This window comes from Bubalus kerabau, chromosome 9 (assembly GCF_029407905.1).
Source record: "Bubalus kerabau isolate K-KA32 ecotype Philippines breed swamp buffalo chromosome 9, PCC_UOA_SB_1v2, whole genome shotgun sequence".
Taxonomy (NCBI): domain Eukaryota; kingdom Metazoa; phylum Chordata; class Mammalia; order Artiodactyla; family Bovidae; genus Bubalus; species Bubalus kerabau.
Genome location: NC_073632.1, coordinates 97,809,915 through 97,834,856, shown reverse-complemented (window position 1 = coordinate 97,834,856; position 24,942 = coordinate 97,809,915). Strand labels below are relative to the sequence as shown.

Below are 24,942 nucleotides of genomic sequence, written 5' to 3'. Positions count from 1 at the left end.
AGATGTCTGTCAAATGACACTAGCAACGGTCTCAAGATGTAAGATTTTTCTGTCTCCAGCTGGGACAGCGTTGGAAAAGACTACACTGAAAACTCCACTTATCTTCAAGGCCCAATCTAAATACAGTGTCCGCAATGAAGACCTTACTGCCAATACAATCAGAAACTCTCTCCCCTCTTTCTAAATGCCTTGTTGCACTCTTATGTCCATGGTTGGTACTGCTTTGCCTTATGGCACGTGTAGTGTCTAATCCACCCACTCAGAGGATAAATACCTTGAAGGCAGAAATTAGGTCAAGTTCATGCCAGTGCCCTACACGTTGATTAGCACAGTGCACTTCATAATATGGATGCTTCATAAGTATTGTTTGAGAGCATATAATATGTATACTTAACATCATACTGATTTTCAATAGTGGAAGCAGGGCGACCTGGAGGGTCAACTCTGGTAAGTCAGAAGAGATAAGAATGGTTTCGACTAGATATTAAACAGTGGATACAGAAGTGGTGAAAATCTAGATATAGTTTGAAAGTAAAGCAGAAAGATTTTGCTGATGGATTGGAGGTAGTCTGTGACAGAGAAGAGTGCAGGGTAGCCCCTTTGTTTTTCATTTGGAAATGAGGAAAGGCATAAGACTGTTGGGAACAAGGCTGAGAAAGAAAATCAAGAAAGTCACATGTAGTGTCTAATCCACCCACTCAGAGGATAAACCACCTTGAAGGCAGAAATTAGGTCAAATTCATGCCAGTGAATCAATCTAAAATAAAACATTTTAGTTGGCTGGTGGACATTCAGGACAGTAATTGAGTGTCTATGACTGTAGAGATCAAGAGTGAAGACACAGCTGGGAAAAAAAAATTTGGAAATCATAGGCACCCATAGGTTTTAAAGCTGTGAGATGGGCTGATACCACCCAGGGAGCAAGAACACATAGAAAAGAGGTTAGAAAAATAGAACATCCAGCATCAGGGGTTGAGGAAAGCCCCACATATGAGACTGAGAGTTGCAGCCTACGTGATCAGAATAAAGAAGACAGCCAAAAGGAGAGAGTTCAAGGAGGGAGTGATCAACCGTGTTCTCACCATTAAAGTTCTTAGCATGTGCAGGATTCATTATTTATAGAATATAAAAAGAGTGTGTGTTTTTTATACATAAATATCGAGCCCGAGTTGGTGCAAGGACATATGCATATAGTTTCCAAATCTGTTCTGGAAGAATAAGAGAATGGTCCTGCATGTTGCCCATAGAGTTACAAGGTTCTTGGAAGTTCATTGCTGCTGCTGCTGCTGCTAAGTTGCTTCAGTCGTGTCTGACTCTGTGCAACCCCATAAACGGCAGCCCACCAGGCTCCGCCGTCCCTGGGATTCTCCAGGCAAGAACACTGGAGTGGGTTGCCATTTCCTTCTCCAATGCATGAAAGTGAAAAGTGAAAGTGAAGTCAGGATACGAGCAATTCCTTAAGTATTAATGAAATCTAATTCTGTATTGATGTTGAGCCCAATTAAAATTGCATCCTAAGGATAAAATAGCTCTCACTCAGACTCTAATCAGCTCTCCATCCTCGTGGAGTTGGCGGCCCTGCTGTGAACTGAAGGATTGTCCTCGTGAGAATGGTGCACCCACTGATGCCGTTTTGGACGCCTGTGTGGGACTCTTACGTCTCAGCACGCCTCTTCCACTCCTAATTTCCACTTGCCTCCCTTGGCATTATCTTTCTAGATTCATTCCACATAACAAAACTAATAGCATTCCCCTCATGTTTTGGAGAAAGTCTTTATGAAGTTGGTGTCATCTCTTTTCATTGCTTTGGTCATGGTTGAGTTAGCTCCTCTAGGATTTAATGAAAATATGATTTTAGGGGTGTTTGCATTATTTGAAACGCTGTGATGGTTCTGGGATTTTCCACCAAGACTGAGGTGGTAGGTTGTTGTTATTTAGTTGCTAAGTCTTGCCGTCTTGCCCCACTTCCCCAAGGCAAAGGCAATAAGAACTTGCATAGCTGTTTCATTCAATAGTGGTCTGTTGTTATTTGATCACTAAGTCAAATAGTGGTCTGTTGTTATTTGATCACTAAGTCGTGTCTAACTCTTTGCGACTCCGTGGACTGTAGCTCACCAGGCTCCTCTGTCCATGGGATTTTCCAGGCAAGAATACTAGAGTGGGTTGCCATTTCCTTCTCGAGGGGATCTTCCTGACTCAGGGATTGAACTGTTGTCTCCTGCTTGGCAGGCAACTTCTTTACCATTGAGCCACTTGGGAGGCCCTTCCCCCAAATGCTGTAACTGAATTTGGGAAACCCATCTTTGCATTTAGGGGAATTCTTTCAGCACAGTGCTGGTAGCTATTTAACCCTTCCTGTGTTGAGTCAGACCTGGGGTCGTGTGTTGCCCTCTGTAAGAAAAGTTCAGATGTCCTTGAACTGAAAACTTTTATGAATGTATAATTTAGGTAATAGATACTGATAAAGGGAAAAATGCTGGACTTTAAATGTCATGTGGTAAGTTCCTCGTATATCCTAAGAGCCTTACAAAAATAATTCACACACCCTAGGTTATTATTTTTCTCTTATATTTTCCTTCTAATTGGAGCTAATGAGAAATGTTGACACATTTTTTTATGTTATTCACACCTAAATACATATTTCCTGATCTTTGCATGGCATTTTGTAATTTAATTAAGCAACTGTTAATCATAGGATTCAGTTAATCAAGCATTCATTTAGTTTAGAAGTGATCATGTAAGAATCTATGCAGTTTTGCCGTGATTCTAAGGAAAGGCAAATAGTAATTTTCTGTTTGTCTTACTCAAATCAATGAATGTAAATAACAGGGAAATGAAGGAATTGACATCTGCCTCAAGCAGGGTCAAAGACAAATGTTTTATGCAATGTTTTTAGTTCCTTGGATGTAGTGAAGTCTGCTTTAGTATTTTTTAAGTGGTTTCTATGGTAACCTGTGTTCTTTTTTCCCCCCATTGTTTGTAATGACCTCTTGGAGTAAAAACAAACAACTTCCTTCCTCTACTGATATTAATCTTTCATGTTTAGTAAACATTGGTCTCCACCCATGTTTTTAAAAAATCACTTACCTTCAACTATACAGTTGTTCTCCATTCTTTTGCTTCCCTTCTCCTCACATGTGTCACCAACATTGTTCACGTGACATTTTGAATCTCTTTTATCTGTTTATTCTTTATTATACTGATGACTTGTTTTCAGGACTTGTGAGTTTTTTGTTGTTGTTGTTACTGATGTTATTTCTTTATGAGCTGTGGTGTTCATGTTGCCAAGAATTACACTAATTACATACTCATGGTCAGATTTTCATCTTCTTTACTTCTTTGGGAGTTCTCAAAAATTATCTCGTTTTATCCCATTGTGGTTGATATGAGCATTCATTGCTCTAGTATTGAACAGAAAAATATAGAATTCTTACCCAGAAATCTGGGAGCTAAACTCTACTGTACCCTAGATATTTTGATGACAGAGATCATTCAAAGTACAACTCCACGTGGGTCTTTTGCCCTGTTTAAAAGCCTGCAGTGACTTTGGACTTCCCTGGTGGTCCAGTGGTTAAGACTTTGCTTTCCAGTGCAGGGGCTATGAGTTTGATGCTTGGTTAGGGAGCGAAGATCCCACATGCCTCTGGGGCCAAAAAAAACAGAACATAAACAGCAGAGGCAATGTTATAACAAATTCAACAACAACTTAAAGAAATACTTGGTAAAAAAAATACAGATAAAAGCCTACAATTTATTATTCAAAATGGATCTCCATATGTGGCTCCTTTTCACTTCTCTTTGTTTCCACTCTCCATTGATGATGTCGTTTCCATCGCCCTGAACCACTTCTAGTTCTCCTCATGTACCTTCCATCTCACTTCCATGTCTTTGCATGTTCTCTTTCTCTGTCTCTCTCCCCTTTTTCTTTTTTATTTACCTAGACCTGCTCAGGCTCCATGATTCAGCTCACATGCTGTCTCCTCTGTGACACCTCTTCCAGTACCACCAGCCAAAGTGAAAGGACTCCTCCTTGTCCTCTACTTTCAATATGTTTCTGTTAAATTATCGATTATATCAGGCTGTCATGGTTTGTTTCTTTCTCTCTGTGTCCCATTAGAATATGCCTGAGATTAGGGATCTTGTCTTAGTCAATTTTGGATCTCCAGCACTGACCATAAAACTTGACATGTAGTAAATCCTCAGTTGTTCATGCCTGCATTTAACAAATATATTTTGAGCATCTGCTATGGCCAAGTCCTCTGACAACAGATGTGAATATGATAACATGGGGGTCCTATCTTCATGGGGCTACAGTCTACTGGAGTGACATGATAATTAACAAGGAATTTATAAATTGGGTGATAGATATGATGGGTGAGTATATGTTTGATAAAATATTGACTGACTAAATTAAATTTCCACAAAACGCTCAGATGTAATTAAGTACGTTGACCAGACTAGCAGACCATTTAACGGTCTGAATTATTTTCGTGTAATCTTTTGCTCTGCATGTTGACAGCACCTTATTCTTGCAAGCTCAGGTCCTTAAATTTATATAGAACTGGTGTGGTTGTTTCAAGAAGGGACCTAGCATTTATAATTTGATGCACTTATTCTACAGATGAAATAACAGAGTTCTTAAGCATGGACTGTGCTGTTGGAGAAGACTCTTGAGAGTCCCTTGGACTGCAAGGAGATCCAACCAGTCCATTCTAAAGGAGATCAGTCCTGGGTGTTCTTTGGAAGGAATGATGCTAAAGCTGAAACTCCAGTACTTTGGCCACCTCATGCGAAGAGTTAACTCACTGGAAAAGACCCTGATGCTGGGAGGGATTGGGGGCAGGAGGAGAAGGGGATGACAGGATGAGATGGCTGGATGGAATCACCGACTCAATGGACGTGAGTTTGAGTGAACTCTGGGAGTTGGTGATGGATAGGGAGGCCTGGAGTGCTGCAATTCATGGGGTCGCAAATAATCAGGCACGACTGAGTGACTGAACTGAACTGAACTGAAACATGGAAGGGATAAGTTAAGGTCATAAGTAGATATTTGAGCAACTCTAGTGTCTGAGAAAATTGAGGGATAACCTGCTTTTCATACATTAGTGCATATTCCTTCAAGATTATTCTTTTGCATAGTTGCTAATGATCACTGTATCCTTATGGATAGGAGACAAGACTGGCTACTTAATTTTTGGTTTTGTTTTGGTTTATTATAAATAAAAATGTGGGACCCTCATTCAACAGTTATTAAGAATAGCTAATATGCAGCAGAGCTTTAAGCCATGTGTGGGGCCGTCTGAGTGCAGGACCCCAAAGAGTACTCAGTCCACCCCTATGAGGCCAGCACTGGTAGGAGACCGGACGTGGGACCCTGAGGATATTAGGGCCATTGCGAAGTAAAATTAAGAGGTGGAAGAGGGTCAAGAGAAGAGGAAAGAAAAAATCAAAGACATCCTTTAGCTATCTCAAAATTGTATTTGGAACAGCCTATAAAAGGAGGACTCTTTCTCTCATCCTCATCTCAACTCTCCCTTGACCAGAATACCAAGCTGGTCCTTGAGCACGAGAGACAATCAGTCAACTGATCTGTGAGTTAAACATACCGGGGTTAAACATAACTCACAGTTAAACATCTGTGAGTTAAACATACTTCTCATTACTTACAATCTTATCTTTCTGGGTTCAAAATAACTTGTCAAAAAGATGATTCACGACCACTTAGTGAATTGATGCTTGCTGATATATTTCCTCAAAAGGAAAGATCGTTTTGGTTATTAATTATTTTAATATCCAGTTTTCTACCAGAAACATTTGGGTTGTACTGAATAATCATGATGAGAAACTAGCAATAAATTTCTTATTTCTAGATATTTTCATGCTAATTATATCCCTTTAATTTCTCTGTTCTACAGTTGGTAGCACTACAGTGAGATTTGCAAGAAATGGGATATAGGGTGTATAGAAAGATTTGGTGAAAATTTCTTGTCTCTTGACTTCATGTTATTCAGTAAAGTTGTGAAAATTCCCTAACGAGTTCATGGCTCTTGTGTTTACAAGTCAAAAGGCGTGAAAACATGTTGTTTGAAAGCATTGCCAAATTCATACATCTCATGCAGTGAGAGTAAGATATTCGGAGATAATTTCATGTTCTGATGTTGTGATACTTCTTTATTTTCATAATTGTGGTGGGAAAATACCTATGTATAACTAGTGAATTTAATAAATTAATGTAAAACATATCTAAATCAGACTGGAGACACATTGTAAACAAATAGCACTCTTTTTAAAAAAAATTATTTTCCATATTCTTTTCCATTATGGTTTATTGCAGGACACTGAATATAGTTCCTTGTGCTATACAGTAGGGCCTTGTCATTTATTCATTCTGTATATAATAGTTTGCATCTGCTAATCCCAAACTCCCAATCCATCCCTCCCCGACTTCCCTGGGAAACCATAAGTCTGTTCTTTATATCTGTGAGTCTGTTTCTGTTTCATTAGATACATTCATTTGTATCATAGTTTAGATTCCACACATAAGTGATATCATATGGTACTTATCTTTCTCTTTCGGACTTAGTTCACTTAGAATGATAATCTCTAGGTCCATCCATGTTGCTGCAAATGGCATTATTTCATCCTTTTTTTATGGCTGAGTTTATTCCATTGTGTATTAATAATCCAAATGATGTTTCCTTTTGAGGAAATGTGTCAGCAAGCTTTAATTCACTAAGTGGCCATGAATCATTTTTTGATAAGCTGTTTTGAACCCAGAAAGATAAGATTGTAAGTGATGGGAAGGCTCCCACGTCCCCAGTATATTTAACCCTTAGACCCATTATTTCTCCATTCATCTGTTGAGGGACATTTAGGTTTTTCCCATGTTTTGGCTGTTGTAAATAGTGCTGCTATGAATATAGGTGCACATGTATTTTTTTCAAATTGTAGTTTTATCTAGATATATGCCCAGGAATGGGATTGCTTGATTGTATGAGAGCTCTGTTTTTAGTATTTTGAGAAAGCTCCATTTCCATAGTGGCTACACCAATTTACATTCCCACCAACAGTGTAGGAGGGTTCCTTTATCTCTACACCCTCCTCAGCATTTGTTATTTGTAGACTTTTTAATGATGGCTCTTCTGACCAGTGTGAATTGGTACCTTACTGTAGTTTTGATTTGTATTTCTCTAATAATAGTTAACGATGGACATCTTTTCATGTGCCAGTTGGCCATCTGTATGTCTTCTTTCGGAGAAGGCAATGGCTCCCCACTCCAGTACTTTTGCCTGGAAAATCCCATGGACGGAGGAGCCTGGTAGGTTGGAGAAATGTCTATTTAGATCTTTTGCCCATTTACATATAGCACTTGTTAAGATTTTCTATTTGGTTTTATAATGTCTATTTTCTATGAAATACATGTGTCTCATCTTTGTGATAAAATGGCTCCTTTTCAAAATAATAGCTCACCACCTCAACAAGAATCAGACAGACAAAAAAAGAATGGTATTTCTGATAAAATTTAAACCTTGTGTATTTTCTTCTTTTGAAACTTTATAATTGTAGAAAGAATAGTTTCATGACCGCATTCAGTCTTGGTGATACTTTTTGAGTTTAACATGATGATAGCAATGACCACATAAGTATCTATAAATATTTGGAAGATGACCAGTTATATTAAAAATATCACTTTGTTTATTTAACATTGCCTATAAAAAAAATCTTCATTTTTAAAGATTTTCTAGGTGACACTCAAGATTGAAAGCTAAATATCCTGAAAGGGTTATAAAATTTTTGAGGGAAAAATCTTAAAAGATCTTGTCTAACTCTGATTTTTAAAGATAAGTAACTGAGATTCCTAAAGATTAAGTGATTTGTACAAAATCATGCATTTAGTTAAGACAAAATAGGACTTGAACCTTAGATTATCTGACTGTCTCCAGAATTATGAAATTTTATGAATTTTCTTCTCATGATAAAATTATATGACCCATTAATAAGCATTGTCTCTTTATCTTTGTTCTGAGTTGAAAAGCAAAGTTGATATTTAGTGTGTGTTTAGTTCACATAAAACCATGCACTTTATATTTACCTCTAATTAGAGCACTTTTTACAAATACTTGGTGCTGTTGGGGGCATAACTAATGTCTTTCTCAGCTTTGCAAAATATGGTAAATGTTCACCAAGCATCTGCTGAATGGATGTTACATTAGTAAATTCACCTCCTCTCCAGTGAGCCTTTGAAGAGAGAGACATAGAGTCAGAGGGACAGAAAGAGAGGTCTTTAGCTCATCATTTGATTTTAAACTATTGTTTCTATAAGGCTGTTGCAATAGATTCCTCTGTGGGTACTACTTACTTGAACTAGCAAATATTAACTATGGGCTGTAGTTTTGAAAGTAACGTTACTCTCAAGAATGCTTTTTCTTCTGAAAGCTTTGTCATACTAGTTGCTTTGCATTTGTGTGATCTTTTGTTTGTAAAATGCAGTAAAGGATGGCCATTCAGCAGATATTCCATTCCTATGGCAAACATAATTCAGTACTTCCTGTGTTCCAGATCCTGTGTTAAGCCTAGAGGATCTTACTGTGAAACTGACATCCGTATCCTGGCCCTTCCAGGATGCAAAGCTAGTGACCTGCTTGTAATCACAACTGGCACAAGTCACTCTGGACAGGGGGCAGAGCACCCCTTGGAGGTTGCTTGAGATTCCTCCTGGGCTGATGCCAGCCATGGCCCCAGAAGTCTCCCTAACTACCGTGGTTCTTGTGCTCCGTCTTGGGTACTGGTCCTTCCTCATGTTAATTCTCATGCCAGGTTTTGGGAACTAGGCCACAGTCTGACAGAACTGCCAATGAGTGCCCCTTTTTCCATGCTCCAGATGGAATGTTGGTTTGTGGAAAACAAACTGTGGATCCTTCTCTCCAGGAACTGCCAAGTCACAGATGGGGAGGACGGAGGGGTGAAGGATGCTTGCTTCCTTCCCCGCACGCATCTGCAGTGCATTTATGCCACAGACTTGTAACATTGCCTTAGTCCTCATTATACCAGGGAAAGCTGGCTGTGGTTCCATGTCCAAGACTTATAGGAATTGTAATTGTTCATCATTACTTTCCCGAACTTATGGGGAAGGTATGGACTAGTTGAATGGCATACTCTGCCCTTTTTATTTAAAAAAACAAGCATTACTCTAAAGAATGCATATAGCTCCAAGAATGATCTAAGCTGCTGCTAAGTCACTTCAGTCGTGTCCGACTCTGTGCAACCCCTAAGACGGCAGCCCACCAGGCTCCCCCATCCCTGGGATTCTCCAGGCAAGAACACTGGAGTGGGGTGCCATTGCCTTCTCCAAGGCATGAAAGTGAAAAGTGAAAAGTGAAAGTGAAGTTGCTCAGTCATGTCCGACTCTGAGCGACCCCATAGACTGCAACCTACCAGGCTCTTCTGTCCATGGGATTTTCCAGGCAAGAGTACTGGAGTGGGGTGCCATTGCCTTCTCCAAGAATGATCTAAAATACTTTTTAAATAAGTAAAAAGCTCCAAGCCTTAATCGTAACTATAAAAATGTCTTTAAACATCTGCATTTAGAAAAGCAAAATTGTTCCTATGCTCCAAAGTATAAAGAAAGCCTTTCTACCCATAAAGCTATGTGTGGTTCCAACCTGATGTTGGTTTTAATTGGCTTAGTTATTGATGCCTAAGAAAGGGAGTTTTACAAGGGAAAAATCAAATCAGCCTTAAGTTCAAACCACTGGATTCACGTGTTGTAATGCAGTTCTTCTTGGCACTATTGCTTCATAACCAGCTACACATTAATGAGGGCTTTTATGTGTTTGTTAAAGATAAATATTTCCTGTTATCTCAAATGGCTTCTATGTGGGTCAAATTATCAATGCCTGTACATTTCAAGAGCAATTAGTGCTTTGAAAATAGCCAGTGGCTTTTGTTTCTGGTTTGAGAGAGGAAACATGAGTCTATTTTTCAAAAACATCTTCATTGCTGGTTGGCTACTTAATAACTTATCATAGAAAAATGTGATGTCTAGAAAATACAGAGATCTTATCACTACTTTTTTAGCCACTTGAGCTGAAAGAAATAAGTCCAAGTGGAAAGCTAGTAAGATTGCTGTACTCTAAAAAAAAAAAATTCTTCATAAACTACAGTGATTGTTTTCAGCATTTTATCAGTGAGATTAAACAAAACAAAAATTAGATAGGCCTATAATATTTTTCCAAAATTTAGATAGCTTAACTTTCTCAGATTATACAAATAATATGTTTGTTAAGATTCAACCAGCATAGAAAAATATAAACAACAAAGTGATAATATCTCCAATACACCCAGGTAGATGAGTAGATGCCTGATAGAAGATGACAGCTAGATGTGTCCAAGTGTTCTGGTAGGTCTCCTTCTAAATGTTTTTCAGTGCACACACCCTATAAATGACGACAAATGGCTAAACGCTATGAATACTCCTTATTCTTTGTAGTTTTTTTTAATGGAGCAATATATTGTATATTTCTCCACACATCAATAAGTATATATCTACATTGACACTGAATAGCTAAATAATATTCCATTTTATTTTTTATTTTATTTTATTTTTTTTCAGCCCTCCCCTATTTTTTATTTTAAATTTATTTTTAATGGAAAGATGATTGCTCTACAATATTGTGTTGGATCCTGCCATACATCAGCATGCATCAGCCATAGGTATACATCTGTCCCCTCCCTCTTGAACCTCTCTCCCACCTCCCGCCAATATTCCATTTTAGATGTGTGCCATTGCTGGTTTAACTCATCCTCTGTTGGTGTCTCGCTTTTCACTATTGTAGGTAAGAATAATAATCCTTTAACATAAGACGCTCTTCTTTCTGTATTGGATTTTACTTTACAAAACATAGACTAGAGGCTTCCCTGGCGGTCCAATGGTTAAAACTCCACGCTTCCAACGCAGGAGATGTGGGTTTGATCCCTGGTTGGGGAGCTGAGATCCCATATACCTGGCAGGACGAAAAAGAAGCATGGACTAAATGTGAGACAGTTTTATGCCTTTTAAGAATCAGTTGTATAATTATTTTAGTGAACAAGTTTTCCAAAGAATAAGATGGTAAAAATCTAATGATCATTATCAGTGAATTAAAGTTTGAATATAAGTTGGTGTAATACCCCATTACTGTGAAATATTTTCACATGATGTTCCCAAACATTTTTCTTCAGATATAATCAAACTGCCTAACCCAGAAGAAGAGTTTTGCTCTTCTGGTATCCGCATCTAACTTAAACAGGTGCTTCTGAAAGGAGATTTATGTCAGGAGTTGATGTATCCTTTCCTTTGATCAGACTGATTCCCATAATGTGAAGGTCAGTGCCATCAGCAGCATTTTATTCAAAATAATACAAACATGTATGCAAAACAGCAGTACCTGTCTTATAATAACACTGAATTTAGTCCCGATATTGCAGAATATAACCTTGAAACTAAGAATGCAGGGCAAACAAACAAAAAAAAAAAACAAATCTCCAACTGAGGTAGTGGAGTTTTATTTTCCTTTTCCTTAAATCACCCAGACAACTGCTCAGCTCTCAGTTTTATGCTGTGAGTGGGAAGAAGAAGCTGTGAGAAGTCAGGAAAACGATCAGGGCCGAGATGCTACAGTCTTGCCTTGTATTCCTTCCAGGGCTCATTTCACCTGCAGGGCAGTTCCTTTAGTCTGACATACACAGATCATCGTCCCCGGCTGGCCCCGGCCACTGCTTCTCCGTTTTGTCCTGTCTCACAATTGCTCCTGTTTTGTTCTTCAGCTCATGGTTAGTGGCCCCAAAAAGGGGTGCCTCTCTCTCCAAGTTAGCTCTTATGGTAGGACTCATTAAGCCTCTTCCTGGCCTCCCTCACTTCTCTATATCTATCTCTGAATAGTAGCTACTTAAAACTTGATATTAACCAAAAAAAGGAAGCACCTCTGAATCTGGTTTCAGATTCAGAAACAAAATAAATAAACAAACAAAAAAATTTGTTTATTTATATTCTGTTTGTCCCAGAAAGAACTGAAAATAACAGAAGTGCACACAACCAGTTGCAGTGTGTTTTTAAAGGAGGAAGCAAGTCACTGAGAGCCATGGAAAGTACTAATTCACATTGCCTTCCTTCTTCACTTCATGCAGAGCGTCCAAGTTTTTCTCCCGCTGAGGGTTGAAGGAGTCAGGCTGGTGGGAGTGGAGGGTGGAGATGATGCACTGAGTGTCTTATTTCCTGGTTGCTGAGCACCAGACTTTGGCATCAACTGAAGGAACATAATATGAGTGGACAATTGGGGGTCAGGACAACCCAGGACAAAGAACATCTGGATAAACAGAGTGGCTGGGGAACCCTGGGGGTGAATTTACAAAGCCTCTGTAGCCTTTTGCATACACCCCGTGACTGATTGTCAGGATGGAATCAGTAAGGAATATGTACCCCACCCACCTCCCGACCAGCCTCACTCTTTGTTTAGATATTTTCAATTGCCCAGAGCTTAGACCACATCATATGAGCTGTTTCTCTCAGTGCTGTTTCATTTCTATCCCTACCGGAACTGTTGCTAAATCTAGTGACTTTAGGAGAAGGCAATGGCAACCCACTCCAGTACTTTTGCCTGGCAAATCCCACGGACGGAGGAGCCTGGTAGGCTGCAGACCATGGGGTCATGAAGAGTCGGACACGACTGAGAGACTTCACTTTCACTTTTCACTTTCATGCATTGGAGAAGGAAATGGCAACCCACTCCAGTGTTCTTGCCTGGAGAATCCCAGGGACGGGGGAGCCTGGTGGGCTGCCGTCTATGGGGTCGTACAGAGTCGGACACGACTGAAGCGACTTAACAACAGCAGCAGCAGTGACTTTCAAATCATTTCAGATCATGACTTGTCATCTTGTCCACAGGGGTTCAGGGTGCCCTCAGCCTGTGGCCTGAAGGTCGTTGTTACTCTTTAGGTATTCAACAGAGCCAGATCCTGCTAGGATCCTTTGTTCTTTGGAAAAGAAAAGCATCTGCATCCTTTTCAAGCTGTGGTTTCTCATCTGCCTTAGGCTGGTGTCTTTCTTTTTTTTTTTTTTTTTTTTAATTTAATTTTATTTTTAAACTTTACATAACTGTATTAGATTTGCCAAATATCAAAATGAATCCACCACAGGTATACATGTGTTCCCCATCCTGAACCCTCCTCCCTCCTCCCTCCCCATTCCATCCCTCTGGGTCGTCCCAGTGCACCAGCCCCAAGCATCCAGTATCGTGCATCGAACCTGGACTGGCATCTCATTTCATACATGATATTTTACATGTTTCAATGCCATTCTCCCAAATCTTCCCACCCTCTCCCTCTCCCACAGAGTCCATAAGACTGTTCTATACATCAGTGTCTCTTTTGCTGTCTCGTAGAGGGTGTGGAGAAAAGGGAACCCTCTTACACTGTTGGTGGGAATGCAAACTAGTACAGCCACTATGGAGAACAGTGTGGAGATTCCTTAAAAAACTGGAAATAGACATGCCTTATGATCCAGCAATCCCACTGCTGGGCATACACACTGAGAAAACCAGAAGGGAAAGAGACACGAGTACCCCAATGTTCATCGCAGCACTGTTTATAATAGCCAGGACATGGAAGCAACCTAGATGTCCATCAGCAGGCTGGTGTCTTTCATCTGCTTCACTTGCTCCTACCATACGCTTCTCAGTGGCATTGCTTGTTGAAAGTTGACCTTAACATGTTCCTTCTTCTTTGGTTTGCCTCAAATGCATCGATCAGCCCAAGGTTAAGGATGAATACCCAATTTAGGTGAGCCTTGGTTTCTTCAATTAAGTTAGCCCTGTACCCAGCTAGGTCTACTATTGTTCAAGGTTCTGACAACTAGCACTATCATTCATAAATTCTCTCAACTGTTAGCAGAGGCTTCTCTTCTTCCTATTTTTAAGCATATAACTGCCTGTTGAACTTCTACCAATGTTCCTGCTTTTGGTGTAAGTAAGTGCTTCCTTACTTGGTGTAAATCATTAAAATATACCCTGTACTCAGTTGAATGAACGAAGCTTCCTCATGTCAGAATAACAGTGTTTTTCTCATTCTTAGGTTCTCTTTGGTGCCTCCTTAGATTTGGAAGGTGACCTTCCCCAAATATCTAATTTTAGGTTTGCAACTTGAAGGCAGTATAATTACAGTGTAAAGTGAAAGCATAGTTTCCATCAAGAAAAGAAGAAAATTATTTGTTCCTGCCCTCACTGGACCTTTAGTTCTGGATTGAAATCTCATTTTTTAGCGTAGCTACCTCTAAGTAAGAGCTTTTTAATTTCATGGTGCATAGATTCATACTCAGACTATCTGAGAACTTCACGATTACATTTTTCCCTCATGAAATAAAGAGCTATCTAGAGAAAAACTTTTCTCCAGTGATTCCAATTCCGTCCCATCTCTCAATTTCTCTGAGAAATTGAGAATTTAGACTGCCTGAGGTCAAGGCCAAGAAAAAAGGAAAAAACCGATCATGGTAGAGAGAGCTAAAAGAGTGTCATTAGTCAGCAGGAAAATGCAGAGACAGATTTTCAGCAGATCTATTTGCTGCTTTAAAAAAAGAAAATAAAAAATAAAACCCCAAAAAACAATTGCCAGCACATAAACACTTCCACTACAAGGGAGAAAAGTCCACAGTTTCACTAATCCTAAAATTTTGCCTCTTATTTTTCAGAGAGGATAGAGGACACTGAAAAAAGGTTTCTGTTTTGGGGGTTTTTTGTTTTTTGTTTTTAACTAGGAAACTAAAAAAAAAAAAACCCACACAATTATTGCCATTTACTAGCCACTTAAATACAAATTTTTATTTGGATAGTACACTTTATTGTCCTGCATCTAAAAGAAAACTATGCAAAGGTGAGATTTGTTTGGATGACCAGTCCCTTGTCACTGCAGCGGTGGTTTGCCATCTTTTCAGAGGTTTTATTTTGCCACATCAGAGCTGTCCTTTTATGGTTTAACTCTTCACCTCTGTTCCTATATGCTGATTTCAGGGCTTGTCAACTGCTACTACACTTAATATAATGATCCATCCCAACATGACTGAGCTTTGCTGGCTCTTGCTGCTACTAAGAGAGACGTTTCAAATAGTTGACTGAATCTTTTCAAGTCCCACATTATTTTGAGGTTCAATTCAAGTAGCGCTCTTCATCATCCCAATAGTTCTTGTGTGTCCACTTATGTTATCTTTTACTTTTAATGTACCAGATATCATTCCAGGTATTTAATACTCATCTGTCAACTTCTAGCATCTGACTAGAGTACCTGTGACTAACCTTCAAGGCTATAGAACAAATAGACAAGTTAATGCTTGTCATTGCTTTCTGAGGATGAGTAAGCAATAGAAGACCTATTGGTATGAATAAAATAATATCTGTGAATACACTTGACTCAAGTGAACCCGACAAATGGATTTTAATTCTTGCCCTAGACCAGCAGCAGAAACTCCGTTGTATAAATGATCAGTTTTATAATCAATAGTTTGAAGATTTTTACCCAAGGAATTGACCAAGCTTTTAGGCAATGTTTTTGCAGTTTATTCATCTTTATCTGCAAAGTAAGAGGGAAAACACTGATGTATCTGGCCACGGTAGATAATGTCTACAGCCTTGATTCCAAGATGCATATCTATTTTATGTTTAAAAATAAATTTACCTCTATATTCTTAATGGGAAAGCATGTTCAACTCTAATGTCTGTTGGTTTACTAACATATCTAGAGCCTCCCAGAGAGGTGCATTTCAATGAGATCCACCATTTCATATTGACATTAAGAACATTAAGAACAAAGTTATTTTTAGTTCTTTGATCTGAAAGTGTTACCCATGTAGGATTGCTCAGTATGTCAAGAGAGGGAAGTGGGAGGCGTTCTGGAAAGGTGTGGATGTGCGATAACCTAATGCCATCAGATAAGAAGATCCAAATAGGATTTTAGAACAAATCCTTCCTCTGTGTTTCAAGCACTTATTAGAACAAGTCACAATGATGTTTTCTTTGGCAGGCTTGTAGAGCATTTATCAGCCCGTGGGTTCTCCACTCTAAAATTTATGATGCTTTGAGAGACTCACAAAAGCCTGTACTTAGAGCTTTAAATAAAGTCAAAAGGATAGTTTTTCTGCCCTATGAATTTTCATTATTGAAATTATTAAAGGAGCAGTAAACTTTCCTGCTTTTTCCCACAGTTTCCAGCAAACTGTGTTGGTTCTTTATCTCATGTGATGGTTGAAAATCAAATCCCCTGTTTGTTCTCAGTTTGTTTTCTGAATAATGTAGACAACATAGATGAGGCCTCTGACCTCTTACCAAAGAGAATGACATCACTTGAAGTTACTAACTATTCTGCTTCTCTCTGGGACAACACATGTGAACAGCAACAAAACATCTGGGTTAGCAAGGAAGAGCAGCTAGTTGAAAAACAGTACCATTACTTATGTCATAGAATACCCTTGTTGGTCAGTGGAGCAGGACAAGCGATTCTGGACCAAAAAGTGATGGTGCCTGGAAGCTGCTCTGGCCTAGGGGGATGTCGTGGAGTAAAGGAGGGGCATGTGTCTTTAAATAATGTGTTCACGAAAGAAAAAAAAAACAACAAACAAACATGTTATGAGTATATGTGTACATATTATTGATGCTCTGTCTACCTGATTCTTTTTCTGCATAAAAATAACAGATTTATCTAGACTCTTACAGGCTGTTATTAGCTGTCAACAGTCATGAGTAATTGCTACATTGCCCCTTCCTCTTGTGTTCTACAAGTAGTAAGCTTTCTTTTAACCTTGAAAATTAAGAGTATACCATGATGTTATTTTGAAAATCCAGAAGCTGAAACCATATTTATTTCAGGAGATATTGCTAAGAGACCATGGGGCTTGTGAAAAAAAAAATGGCAAATATGAGTTAATTAATGTAATTATTTTAAAAAGAATGATTTTAATATTCTAATGTATGTATTCAGTTTCTGAATTTGAGTTTCCAAACCTCAGCTTTTTACTCCCTAAGCCCCTGGAAACACTTTCTCTCTCTTACCTTGTTTAAGTATAATAAAAAGGAAGTGTATTTGCTACCACTTCATTAGCTCAGTGACTCTGCTACCAAATTAGAGGGAATTCATGGATCAATTCCTAGTCTCAAAGAAAAATGAATTAATATATATATGAAAGAATTGGGCTTCGCTGGTGACTCAGATGGTAAAGAACCCACCTGCCAATGCAGGAGACATAAGAGATGCGGGTTCGATCCCTGGGTTGGGAAGATCCCCTGGAGAAGGAAATGCAGCCCGCTCCAGTATTCTTGCCTGGAGAATCCCATGGACAGCAGAGCCTGGCGGGTTACAGTCCACGGGGTTGCAGAGAGTTGAAACACAACGGGGCGGCTAACACACACAAAAGAATTGGGGCGTCCCAGGTGGTGCTAGTGATGAAGTATCTGCCTGCCAGTGCAGGAGACCGCAAGAGATCTCTGGGTTTTATCCTTGGGTCAGGAAGATCCCCTGGGGTAGGAAATGGCAATACTGCTCCAGTATTGCCTGCAAAAGTTACATGGACAGAGGAACCTTGTGGGCTACAGATCACAGGGTCCCAAAGAGTTGGACACGACTGAGCAACTGAGCACACACACGAATGTAAAAGAATCTTTATCATTTTCAAAGTAAATGATCCTCAATACCATAGTTGTCACAGGGACTATGAAAGAAAAAGGGAGTTTTTCTAAAGGAGAAAAAAACCTTCCATTTGACTGTGATGTGTACTACGTATTCAAGCATGTATTTTGATCTTTTTCTTATGAATATATTCATAATATTTACAATGAAAGAAAGAATTCCTCACCTGTGGCTATTTTCTCATTAGACATACACTCTACAATTGGATGATAGTCAATAATATGGTCTTTAGAGCTTATACTCACTCAGTCCTAGCATCACAGGTATCTGGACTGGGCAATCAGATCCAATTCAGCAAGTATTTATCTTGCACTTGCTAAAACACATTTCATAAGGTGTAAAGTTTGAGGCAAAAAGGAAAAGGCTTTACAGAGTTTTAGTTACTGTTAAGATACACGTCTATTTGACATTTAAAGGTAAATCTGCCTAACTCTGCTTAGTGGAAAAACATCATTTTGCAAAAAATTCAAATGTCTGTTAGTTTACTAAAAGATCATCCAGATTAGTGCACGAAAACAAAAATCCACCATTCCACATTCAGTTTAAGAAAAGGCGTCTAGGGGATTCCCCATCAGTCCAGTGGTTGGGACTCCACACTTTCACGGCAGAGGGCCTGGGTTCAATGCCTGGTTAGAGAACTAAGACCCCACAAGCTAGGCAGCATGACCAAAAAAGGAAAAAATTCCATATTATTAAATAAATATCTATGATTTAGGAATATGGTAAGAATAGTTTTTTCAACTTTATTTTATCTACCAGTTTGACATCCACATTTCCTTGGGCAAGTGAAGCACTCATGTTCCTGGCATAGATTTTGAGCAGTCTTTGCCTGTTCCTTTGTTTGCACCTTTATAGAGAACCAGTTTGTTATGAAATAAAGCAGTATTCCTGTATATTAGAAAGTCTGTAATGCCAACTTTACTTAAGGTTGTTAAATTCAACAGGAAGGGAAGATAATAGGAAGGAAGATCTCTTTTCCAATTAATTTTTGAAAACTTTGTTTTATACATCCCATAGTTAAGATGATGTCCATGAAACAATCCTATAAAAATCATGCTTCCTGTAGCCTTTCCTTTCACTCTGCTTATGTTTAACATTTGCCTTGAGTATAGAGGTGGTTTAATCATTAAGTCTTGTCTGACTCTTTGGGGTCTGGACTGTAGCCAGTCAGGCTCCTTTGTCCATGGGATTTTCCAGGCAGAATACTGGAGTGGGTTGACATTTCCTACTCCAGGGGATCTTCCTGACCCAGGAATCGAACCTGCGGCTCATCTGTCTTCTGCTTTGTAGGTGGATTCTTTTCTCACTGAGCCACCGGGGAAACCCTTTGAGTATAATTCAACAGTATTAACTTGCAGTATTAATACTTGCAGTTACCATATGTATTCTAATTTAAATAATTAGAATTCTAGAAAGAGAATCAAGTTAAAACAATACTATAAGATTTTTAAAATGAGAAAATAATTGAAAAATATCCCATCATGCCAAGTGGGCCTTAGACAATTCATTCTCCTCTAGGGAAGTTCTAGCCAAAGAAGCACAGATCGAAGGGGGCCATCTTTTTTTATTTTCTGGTTTTGATTGTCATTTGCTCCAGGTACTCCTTTCACACCTTTTTGAGAGAGAAGTGCAAGGAATAGTGAAGAAGATCAACTTCAGCCTTCTGCCTGTGATGGTCTTGATTAGAGCACTGGGCTCAGCCTTCATCTCATTCCCATGTATAAATGTGCGTCAGGCCAACATCCCCGATTACTTACTTAGGACACAGGGTATTTGAAACGTGAAAGCATAGAATTTTAGAACTGGATGGGGCTGTAAAGAGCATAGACCCAACAGCGGCATCTTTATAGACGAGGCAGCTGTGGCCTTGAAGTCTCAGGCTTTGTTGAAACCTCGACTCTGGGTTAGCCGCTGCTGTTACACCCTCTTTATTGAGTTTCCAGAGTTCCCTTTAGGGGCAGATAAAGAGCCAAGTAGATTTTCCCACAACAGCTCTGTTAACAGATTTCTGTTCCTGTGTTTCCAAATTCGAGAAAGAATATATAGTTTCTGGCAAGGCATTTTGGAATAGCTAGTGGCAGCATTTTTAAGTATTATGATAAAAAGAGATCAGTGATTGCTCATTTATTCATTCACTAACCATTTAATAAACTTATGCAACACTTTTTCAACTAGGGTTGCCAGCAAAGCCATGTGTAAGGGATAACATTTGATCAGAGACCCAAACAAGAGGGATGGAGTCTTGGAATGAGGATGGCATTCCAGGTCATATAAGCCCCAAATATAAAGTACCATGGAACAAATGTGTTCAGTGTGTCTGGGATTTAGAAGATGAGGCATGAGGAATTCCCTTGCAGTTTAGTGGTCAAGACTCAGCACTTTCACTGCCATGGGCCTGGATTTGATCCCTGTTTAAGGAAATAAGTTCCTGCAGGCCATGTGGTGTGGCCAAAAATAAGAAAAAGAATTATGTCTAAAAAAAGAAAAAACTGAAAATTATATCCCACTATAAACATCTCCCATTGTGAAGATGGGGAGTAGGGGCAGATCATGGACAAAAGTCATCTCTATAGTCTTCAATGGAAGGTACTGATCCGGCAGAGCCAGGAGCATGTCAATGGCATATGAACTGGATTCGCACACAGGTGATAGTACTTTCAATAGGAATAAATAATAATTAAAAAAAGAAGAAGAGGTATGGAATCAAGTGCTGTGCCTTAGAACTGTTCATGGTGAGATGTTGGGAGATCCAGTGGAGAAGTCTATAAAGCAGTTTTACCAAACAGGCTGGAACTCGGGGGAGAATGCAAGGCTGGGAATGGATGTTGATGATTCAGGAGCATATGGATGATGTCTTGCTGGATGAGAGCTACTGAAAGAAGAATGTCAGGGGAGAATGAAGTGATCACTGCTCAGTTGGTCCTCTTCAATATTTGAAGTTCAGCCCCCTGCAGTGGATGCACAGAGTCCTAACCCCTGGACCACCAGGGAATTCCCATGTTTGCTATGTTATATGTTGTGTGGCATCAGATGAAAAGAACTTCCCTAAATGTTTCATAAATTTTATAAATTTTCAGGAGGAGACAGCGGTGGAAACTGGAAAGGCAAGTAAGGGAGAAAAAACTAAACAATCGGGAGAAGAGGATGACTTGGAATTTAAGCCTGATAGAGTTTCAAGACTAGGAGGGTACCTAGCAATGCCTGTGTGCTGAGACATCATGTAATCTGAATGAATTGCTGGGCTTGGTAAGGTGTAGATGTGGCTCTGACAAGAATGTTTTCATTGAATAGAAGTTTGACTGGATTAGGCTTGAGAGAGACTGAGAAGGAAGTGGAGGTTGATGTATTAAAAATTCCTTGGAAGAGTTTTGTGTTTTTTTAAGCACAAGACACTGTGGAAATTGATGGTAATAGATGGAGACATGACATCTAAAGGGGTATTTATGTAGTGAAACATTTTTAGAGGATTTTCAGTAAATTTGCTATGGAATTCAGTAATTTAAAATAATAACTGTTTGCACTCTGTGTGTGTGTGTGTGTGTGTGTGTGTGTGTGTGTGTGTGTGTATATGTAGGCCATGCCAGGCAGCATGCAGGATCTTAGTTCTTTGACCAGGGATTGAACTCATGCCCCCTGCAGTGGATGCACAGAGTCCTAACCCCTGGACCACCAGGGAATTCCCATGTTTGCTATGTTATATATTGTGTGGCATCAGACAAAAAGAAGTTCCCTAAATGTTTCATAGATTTATTTAATATCTGTGTTAAAATAAATTCTAAAGATAGAATAATCTAACCTCTTCCCAGACCAATATCCCTTCCTATAAGGCAGCACATTGCATCTTTGTACAGACCAAAGAGTCCAGAACAAGTTCTTTATGTGTACCAAACAGAAATCTATCTTGTAACCTTTGGATGTCCTAGTTTTATCCCATTGGGCCACACCTTGTCTAGCTGCACCTGCTGCACCCGAGGTGACCCTGGTGTCCTTGGCACCTACAGCCCAGCACTCCCATCCCCCATCTACTCTTTGCATAATATCATTTTAAATCCCTTCACCAGTCTGACAGCCAATCCTTTCTAATGGCCCAGGTCCCACATACAACGGGCGTAACCATCAGATCTCCTCTATGGATCTTTGTCTCTTCTGAAAAATCCCTGTATTCAGTCACATAAGTCTCTCTGGAATCCAAGTAAACAGGAATTGAACAGAATGGGAATGGGGGGAGGAAATGCGTGTGTTTCTGATCTGAAATGTTGGTTAAAAAAAAGTGAATGACAGACAAGGTGAGTAGGTGCTTCTTGGTGGGGAGTTTAGTTTGGCTTATGGACCCAGCGCAGTTGCCTTCTGACCTTCGTGTTTGAGGAACCCTGTGTTATATGTGCCGTGAACACATCCAGGTGTTCACAGAGCGATCAAATATAAGTTTTTCCACTCCAGAAGCAGGCGTCTCTAATCCCTGCTTAATAAAGAAGAAAATAAAGACTCAGAAACTCTAGATAGATTGTTCAAAATCATATGTTTTGCAAGTGGCAGCATTGACATTTAAACCAAAGTCTGTCCGGCTTCAGAGACTCTCTTAGACTTGACCTGAGTTCTTGGCAATGTGTTTGGATCATAGGCTTGGGGCACCTTGGATGTTTTCCTTTCTCTGTGGGTCTTCAAAGTGTATAATTTCTTTTTAATTAAAAAAAAAATTTGAAGTATAGTTGATATACTATATGTGTTTCATGTGTACAGCAAAGTGACTCAAATTCTTTTCCATTATACGTTATTGAAGTAGAAGTGAAGTGAAGTCTCTCAGTCGTGTCGACTCTTTGCGATCCCTACCAGGCTCCTCCCTCCATGGGATTCTCCAGGCAAGAGTACTGGAGTGGGTTGCATTTCCTTCTCCAGGGGATCTTCCCTACCCAGGGATCGAACCCAGGTCTCCTGCATTCCAGGCAGACGCTTTAACCTCTAAGCCACCAGGGAAGCCCCATTATATGTTATTACAAGATATTATATATAGTTCCCTGGGCTAAGCAGTAGGTCTTGTTGCTTATCTGTTTTGTGTATAATAGTGTGTATTTGTGAATCCCAGATTTCAAATTTATCCCACTCCCCTTCCTCTTGGTAACCATAAGTTTGTTTTCTGTCTGTGAGTCTATTTCTGTTTTGTAAATAAGTTTGTTTGTATCTTTTTTTTGATTCCACATATAAGTGATTAAGATGTGTCATTTCTTAGCATGTTTCGTTATATTATACTTTTTACTATGGTATGCTCTTCATGATACTATTTTAATCAGATGTTTTATTTTCTAAGATATTACATTATATTATTCTGTTGACACCTTCTCTGGGTCCAACTCGATTCAAGGTAGAATATGCTAAGACAGGAAAAACTCAGTCCCTGACCCTCAGAGGTTGGTGAGTCTGTGGAAAAGATAACCCAAATACTTATATAAAGCAAAACAGAATGGATGATCCTGAAGAGAGGCACAAATGAGTGCTCTTGCCTCTAGAACTGTATGGGGATGGGGCGGCCATGATCAAGTGGGAGACCTTAACATTCTTCATGAAAAAGTTAGAATGTGAGATGAGTTTGAAAGGATGAAAGAATGAGATTGTTCAGGGGGAGGTGGGGCATAGCCACAGCTCGAGAACAGCGTGGACAGTGGGAAACCTTAAGATAAGCTAGGAGGCATCTAGTGATTGAGCTGGAGGAAAAGACGCACATTAGAGATAAATGATAGACAGCTCATCAACAGGAAAGACAGGACCATACTGGCAAAGGTATGACTGTTATGCACCTGGTAACAGGAAACCTTACAGGATGTATTTTTAAGAAAAGTTGTGACTGTAGTATGTATAGGAGGTTCATGACTTTTTGGATTTAGGACTTTTTTATGTTGTTAAGAGAAGTTACATCTTTAATTATAGTGAAAGTGTTAGTTGCTCAGTCGTGTCTGACTCTTTGTGGCCCTGTGGACTCCCGCCAGGCTCCTCTGTCCATGGGATTCTCCAGACAAGAATTCTGGGGTGGGTTGCCATTTCCTCCTCTAGGGGATTTTCCCGACCCAGGGATTGAACCCAGGTCTCCCATGTTGCAGGCAGATCCTTTACCGTTTGAGCCACCGTTTAACATGTCAGAATAGGTCATGTGCTATGACCTATTTGGAACTGATGGATTTGCCCCATCAGTTTCTTGAGTTTTCTTGCAATCTTAGATCTTGCTTGTAATATCGTCAGGTGACTATTTTAAAATGAACACAATTTGCAAATTTATTGGTGATAAAAAATAAAATTTATTAGTTCTCATTCCCATGTTAAGTGAAATATACTTTTGTATATAAAGACTGTAGGTTCAAACTAGCAAGAAAACTGTTTAAATATGAAAGATTGTGCAAGGGAAAAAATAATGGATTCAATTAAGATTTGCTAAGCCCTTTATTCTATTTTGAGTTAATGTTCCAGGTGAATAACTGTACTTCATGTTTAGTTAGGAAAACCACACTGGATTGTCACACCAGCCCTTTGCTGTCCCCCTGACATCCCTTAGGGTTGGGAACATGATTCTTGTTTGACTCAAAGCTGTCAAAAATTAATAGCAATCTGAATTGGTGGATAAAATGTTGACTGCAGACTTCTCCGACAAAAAGTCCCCCTTCGGTTCTATTTTTGTACCTTTCAAATTATAATTTATATCATGCACCTCTGTCTGTTTAGATCCATTTGATACCCAAATTCATTTCTGTGATTGATTTTCTAGTAAGAGGATGAAAAGTTTTCATATTAATGGGTTTTTATTTAAAGCCCATAAAAGCTAAGAATTTGAAATCAGCTAGATTTATATTAAATTTCCTGATAGGAAATGGTTTTCTGAGATTACTAGTTGCCTTTTTTTAGAATACTAAAGCTATTAATAAACCATCTCTTTATTACATCTTCCTTCAATAACACCACAGAATGGCTATAAAATATTCCAAATATCTCTTAAAGAGGACTGAAATTGAAACATTTAAAAACTCTGGGCTTTCCCAGTTTTGCTTTCGCTGTCTATTAGAATAGCTGAGTAACTCTGTTTACTATGTGGCTGTAGAAGGATGTCGGCCGTCTCAGATGTTCTTAAAGGTGGCCACCCTTCCAGGGGCCCAGCTGGAGGAATCTTAACAGGACAATGCCCCCCACCCTGCCCCAGGCCTATGTGGATGCAGAGTAGGGAGGGAGCTTGTTTAAAACTTGCCTGCGTATCTCCCC

At 39.3% G+C, this 24,942-nt stretch overlaps 1 protein-coding gene and 1 non-coding gene across 15 annotated transcripts in view; one reads left to right on the top strand and one right to left on the bottom strand.

Annotated features, from left to right (window-relative positions):
• The window catches only part of SYNE1 (spectrin repeat containing nuclear envelope protein 1), a 495,794-nt gene that overhangs the window by 18,281 nt on the left and 452,571 nt on the right, over positions 1–24,942 (top strand). The gene's annotated exons all lie outside the window — the stretch shown is intronic.
• TRNAS-GGA (transfer RNA serine (anticodon GGA)) lies at positions 22,606–22,677 on the bottom strand. Its single transcript has one exon. It is a non-coding gene; the product is annotated as a tRNA-Ser (tRNA).